Below are 6,942 nucleotides of genomic sequence, written 5' to 3' on the forward strand. Positions count from 1 at the left end.
TTTCTACTAGTCTTAGAGCTGTTTTTGTGATTATTGTATAACATAAAAAAGTTCTGTTTTTAAGCCCTCTTTGTTGTTTATTAAGAGTGTTTCATTGTTTGAGGGTTGTTGACCACCCTTAGGCCTCAAAAGGCCTCATTTTGAGCCATTTTGTGCTAGCTCCGGGATTTTGGTATTGAGGTCTCTTCACCACTGAAATCTTGAGGGATTTCAGTGGTGAAGATGATGCTTTGAAGTCCCAAGAAGGAGAGGGCCACCCCCTCTCCTTGTTGTCCTTGAAAAGGGCATATTTTGACCTCTTAAGGAGGCTTATGCTTGAGTGTGTGTTGAGCATGTTTGGTTCGTTTTTCATGCTTATATATCTATAATATAACATGATTTCAAGTTGGTTTTGGAACTTCATGCATGTTTAGCATAGTTGCCATGTAATGCCTTATTTGTGCCTTAACATGTTCTAGGTTGTTAGCCTTTGTTGGAGCATGTTTTAGGCTTGCATTTGTGAAGTTTATGTGCTTATTTTGCCATGTTTTAGCTCTGTCCATAATCGCTTGGGTTGATCTTTGCATGCATTATATAGCTCCTTTGTATTTGGGCTTGTTGGCCTTGAGTATGTGCATGTGTAGCATGCCATCTTTGCATTGTTTTGATGATTTAGAATCATCCTACATGCCATTTCAGTCCCATTTCCATGCTTGTTGGATTGCCTTGCATGTCTCTTTAATGCTTTGAAAGCATGTGTTGCAATGCTCCATGTTTTGGCCATGGTGTATGCCTTTGAATTTGGGCCACTTAGATGCCATCTAAGGAGTCCTTTGGCCTTGTTTTAACATGCTAAAAATCTGTTTTTAGTTGTTTAATGCATGCCATGTTTGGTCTTGTTAAAGTGTAGTTCAATGCCTCATTGATTTGCTTTGAACATTTAGGCCTTTTGGTGCATGCTTGGCTTGATTTGTTGCTTGGTTTGGCACCATGTGTTAGCATGATTTTAGAGCTTATAATGCATGCTAATTTGTCCATGTTTCCTTCTTTCAAGTGTGCTTGAATGTTGTTTGATTTATGCTTAAGTGTTGGTCCTTATGTGCATGTGTGTGTGCATGCCATTTAGCCCTCACCTTTTAGCACAATGGCCACTGTTTTAGGTCTATTTTAGAGCTGCCTAATTCATGTATAAGTCCATCTTGCCATCCATTTGCATTGCCTCATGTATGCTTGCATGCTTGCATAAGTGCTCCCCCATGCCATGTCGCATCCTTAGCTTGCATGCTTAGGTTGCATTGCATCTTACATGCATGCCTTGTTCCTTGACTTGATGATAGGAATTGGGCCTTGTTTGGTTTGATTTGGTTTGCATGCATTTGAAATCAAAGATTGCATACTTGGTTCTTTGGGCCATCATGCGTGGAAATGCGTGATTGGTGGTCCGAGAATCGAGGCACATGCCCCTTTGAGTCGCAAACATGATAAGGGACATGGTTAATGCATACATGCCTTGAATTGTGCTGCCATGCTTTGCCTTGCCCTCTGTTGCTGCCAGTTGCAGGTTCTGCAGGCTTTCTCTGCCGACCGGCAGTGTAAGGTGCCGGCCGACAATCTTTTTCTGCCGACAGCTTCAATTTTGTGCCGATGGACACATGCCAGTGCCGGTGATGATCCCATTCAGCCGGTGGTACTCCCCAGTGCCCAGGGATGTAACCCTGAGGTTTTGACAGCCTCCAGAGGAGTGAAGGAAGGAAAACAGAGGCAGCCCATGCATGGTGGCGCGTTTCCCGAGGCGTTTTCCTGTTTTAATTAATTTATTTAATTTGTTAATTAAATTAGTTAATTTGTAATATTAATTAGCTTGCGTAGTTAATTAATTTGTAATATTTATTCGGTCCCTCCGAGTGAGGGCATATCTGTAATAAGTGTGCGTGCGTGTGTGTATGTCTTCCAACCCCCACTTCTTTCTCCCTTTTATTTACCTGCTTATGATGGTAGATTAGGGCACATTTATTTTAGCATACCTTATGCTATGCATGCGTGCATTCATGCATTTGTTGACATGCATCAGGCTCGGCACATCATGCTAACTGCATTTGTACTTTAATTTCAAAATTGAATACGTGCATCAATTGATTGCATCTCACATGCCATGTTTAGGATAGCTGAGCCTATTCTAGCAACATTTTGTATGCGATGCATTAGGCACTTAACATGGACTTGGATCATGCATGTTTGCTAACAAGTTCTTTGTTTTGGCATGGAGTACTATGTAAGTATTTCCGCTTTAGCATATCGCATGAGTGTGAATATTGCCATGACAGCATGCTTGCCATGCGGCTAAGTGCTTACATGAGATAAACTGCTTGAATGCCTGTGGGTGGAGGTCAAATTGCTTAAATTGGAATAATGCATTAAAACTGTGAGTTTTAAGCCCACTAGATAGTGGCAAAATCATCTTTTCTAAAAGCCCACTTGAGGGTGGCAAAATCTGCATTTTAGCCTACTTGCGAGTAGCAAACCATTTTCAAAACAAACATGAAATGTTTTGTTCCAATTTGGGCGATTTAGTCTATACTTGTTTGCTGCGCGCATAACATAGTAATTCTAGGCTAATAATTGGTTTAAGAACATATAAAGTTTTCAAAAACGGATATCACGGTTAGTAGAGGTCGGTCTTCGGACCGGGCGAAAGGGGGTGCTCATAGCTGACCTTCCCCGATCGTACCCAAGCTCCCGAGCCGAGACAACTCCGGTGATGACGGACACGTGGCCTTCGGCACCGAGTCAGGGTTTCCTAAATTCTCCCATTTTAAAATATTTAGGTGGCGACTCTGTATCTAGCAAAGCAGTCCATGTTTGGCACTACTTTTTCAAAAATCTGTTTCTCAAAACGATTTGCCAGATTTGGACTCTTTGGTTCAGATTAAGAACCGTGACACAAATCGAGTCCGAACTGTAGCACGAGGTCCCCCCCCGCGGACATGTTACACATACGAGCAAATTATATCATGCATATGAGATGATATATCATGTTTGCAATACCAATCATATGAGAAGGTATTGTTTGTATTGGATGACAAATCACATACGAGGATTTCCATTTGATATTTTCATGCATACTGTAATGAAAATCATATAGCAATAGGTCATATTAACCTATTATGTGGGGTTATGTAGTCCCTATCTTGAAGTGAAAATGCAATAAGATACAAATACATATCTTTACAAGATATGAAAAAAACTGGATGTTTGTAGATATGACCAAAGCACATGTTTGTGTAATAATAGTGCAATATGATGCATCTATCATGTGATGTGCAAATGAACTTGAGCTAATAGATACCTCTACAGGGTATGATGGATTTGATTGATTGGATACGACCAAAGTCTTTCTTTTTTCTTTTTTTTTTTTAAGTAATGAGAATGTCACATGTTTTTCCAATACGATTCCAATTATGCTAAATTATATAACATACCAACACAATGGAATATTATAGTATATGCTAGGCCATGATATAAAATTTATCACCATAAGCTTTTTATGTTCTCTTTTAGTAAAAATTCTACCTCATGACTATTGGAAGGATTTTGAGAAAATTAGCATTACTTAGCTTAAGGGAATAACGACACTCGTTGTGACTGGTTTCTGACGGCTTTTTTGAGGACATGGAAAACATTGGTTTTTCAAACTGATCAAAGGTAACTTGCGTCTCTTTCGGCAACGGCTCAAAGGTCGAAGTCTCTATTGATGCTAAAGATGTGTCTAGGATATGAGGAATGGTAATAATGCCCCTACGACGATCGCCTGCTTCATGAGTCACTACGGTCCCAGGTGGACTAATCAATGCCCTAAGATTGACTATCTCTTCTTCCTCAAATAAGAAATTTATCACTCCATGGTTAGGGAGAAGATTGCTGGTGTCATTAGGCATTTTGGAGGAATTACTATTTGTGTGCCTATAATAATGGCATCAATGAGGTCTTGTATTTTGTGTCACAAGGAAAGTCATCACTCAATATCATGTCATGTTTGGCCAGAGTGATAGACACATTGGAGATTTGGGTCAAACCCTCTTGGGAGCAGAGTTAGTGGTGGTCGAGTCGGAATTAGTGTTAATCGTCTTGTTGCCAATTGCTACTTGAAGGCTTTAGCTATAGGGATTGCCAGTGTAGTGAATTGTCTATTCCAACAATCGTTTGCTCGTTGTTGATTCATTTGTGCAAGAGTAATGTCTGCCCCGATTGCTATGGCATGAACTTGCAATGGCGGTATAGCTAACGGGAGTTGATATTGTGACCGGAAAGGCAAGATTTGATTGGAGTGACACTAGGAATACTATTGTGCTGGCCTGGGATATTGTATTTGATATGGAACGTTATTATTGGTAGGAAGAATTAGAGAAACTTCTCACTCTTCAGGTTTCTTTACTAGGTGTCTTTTGTAGGATGAGGATGTTACTCCATTCTTGGCGTAGAGATCTATAAGACGTCTGTAGACACCCCATTTTTGACCGACCTTAAGACTCAGACGTCACCGATTGAGTGCTTGGTGATGTCGCATGTGGTGCTCGTTCTGAGGTTTCGGAGTCTCGGCTGCGAGCCTTGCCTCCGGACTTCGCGGCTCTTTCGTGTTTTGCCTCGGTTTGCGAACCAGGTCCCGTTTAATCTGTTTTCTCTTCCCAATGGGAGGGAGAGGTCTCGTAGACCATCTCTCAGTGGCCGTAGGCTACGTTTTGTGGTCGTAGGCCATTTTTCCTGTTTGGAACCCGGTTTCTAGTTTTTCGGAGCCGTCGGCCGTGTGCCTCGGTTCGGGACCGCTTAACCACATCCGTTTGCTCTGATTTTTGGCACACATCTTATTTCCTCCCTTTTGAGGGACACTGGGGTCCGAGAGACCAACTTCGTGGTCAAATGCCACCTCCGGTGCTTAACAGTCAGTTTTCGGGCCCCCGGACCGCGTGTTTTGGCCCCCGAACCTTCGTTTTGCATCGGTTTGGGTTCATTTTTGGTGGAGACCTTATTTTCATTGTTAGAAAGGTTGTAGGAGAGTAGGAGGCCAGCAATTTTTCTGAAAAACCAACTTTTTTTGGTCAAAAGTGATTCAGCATGAATCCGGGAAGAAGGAAAACACTGCGCGGCTTCACCGAAACGAGCATAACTGTTTGCATACTTGGATTTAAGATATGAGGTTACCACCATTAGAAAGCTTACTTCCGGGGCTTCATTTTTCACTCAAGAATCTCCTAAGGACAAGTTCGGGTGGGGGAGATATGGTTGGTTGAAGTCCGTTTGGACTAAATCTGCGCGGCTTCACGAAAACAGGCATAACTTTTTGCACAGGAGGAATTTTGATACAAGGTTTACGGCATTGGAAAGCTAACTTCTGGGGCTTCATCCTAGGGGGTGGCCGACCACCTTGCCCTTTTGACCTGGTCGGCCGGCCACCTGAACTGGTCGGCCGGCCACCTGAACTGGTCGGCCGGCCACCTTACCTAGCCGGCCGACCACTTTGGCCCTTTTGAGCTGGCCGGTCATTCTTGCCCTCCTGAGTGTGTTCCAGCTATGCCAGCTATTCTGCATTTGACCCACTGTCCGAAGGTCTTCCCTTTTGGGGGGAAATATGAATTAGTTTTTCCCCCCCTTTTCTCCACTCCTTTCCCTATAAAACCAGTACTTCCAGCTGCATTTGAGAGGTTGAAAAAAACCAATTGGAGCCTTGCATACATACATCCTCCATCTCTCTCATTCAACCATCAAATACCTTTGTTCTTGGATCATTTCTACACCACCTCATAGCACCACACCTCCATACTCCATTCCAGCAACTTGGAGGTTATTTCGAGAGGTTAGGAGCACCATTTCTTCAACCAAAAGCTGCTAGTTCATTGGTCTTCAAGGGTGAGTCTTCTTCCTCCCTTTTCTAGCCTTTTCTTGGTTCATTTACAAGCCATACTTGCAAGCTTTTTTGGGTTCCGATCCAAATTGTAAATAGTCATATTTTGACCCCTTTTTCATGTTTGATTAAGGACCTCCTGCTGTTTGAGGTCCCCTACTACCACTTGCTTCTTTATCTCTCTTTTAGGCCAATTTTTGCATAGTATTTTAGGCCTATTTTTGAGTTGCTTTGGACTTTTCCATAAACTGTAAAATATCTTATTTTGAGCCCCTCTTCAATATTTTTGAAGGGCTCTACTCTGTTTGAGGCCTCCTGCTATCACTTGCTTCTTTATCTCTCTTTTAGGTCAATTTTTGCATAGTATTTTAGGCCTATTTGTGAGCTGTTTTGGATCTTTTCCTAAACTGTGAAATACCTTTTTTTGATCCCCTATTCAACATTGTTGAAGGGCTCTCCTCTGTTTGAGAACAGCAGCTGCCACTTGTCTCTTTATCCCTATTTTAGGCCTTTTCTTGCATGATAGCTTGGCCTTATCTTTGATTATTTTAGTGGCTTGATGTAAACTGTAAAGTGCCCTGTTTTGAGCCCCTCTTCAACTTTGTTGAAGGGCTCTTTGCCATTTGGGGCCAGTTTCTGTCCCTTTGTGTTTAATCTCTATTTTAGGGCCATTTTTGCATGATAGATTAGCCCTATTTGCATTCATTTTTGGGACTTGTTATAAACTGGAAATATGCATGTTTTGGGACTGTCTTGAATCTATCTTCATGCTTCATGATAAAATAATGCATGTTTTGTATAGCTATAGGCCAATGCGCATGCCTAGTTTTGTGTTTCGGGGCCATTCCATGCATCGGGTGCCATGTTTCCATGTTTCGGGATCATTTTGCATCACATTTCAGTGCTGAAACTTGCATGTTTGTATGCCATATTCCATGCCTTGCCATGTCTTGTTAGAGTGGCATTTGTGCCTTAGGATCGGTCCTCGGTTTGCGTGCATGTGTGCACGCATTTCGAGTGTCTCATTTTCATACCATGGCTACTGATGTGAGTGTGGTTGAGGTCCA

Source organism: Camellia sinensis, chromosome 9, assembly GCF_055761805.1.
Source record: "Camellia sinensis isolate YWXY chromosome 9, ASM5576180v1, whole genome shotgun sequence".
NCBI classification, from domain to species: domain Eukaryota; kingdom Viridiplantae; phylum Streptophyta; class Magnoliopsida; order Ericales; family Theaceae; genus Camellia; species Camellia sinensis.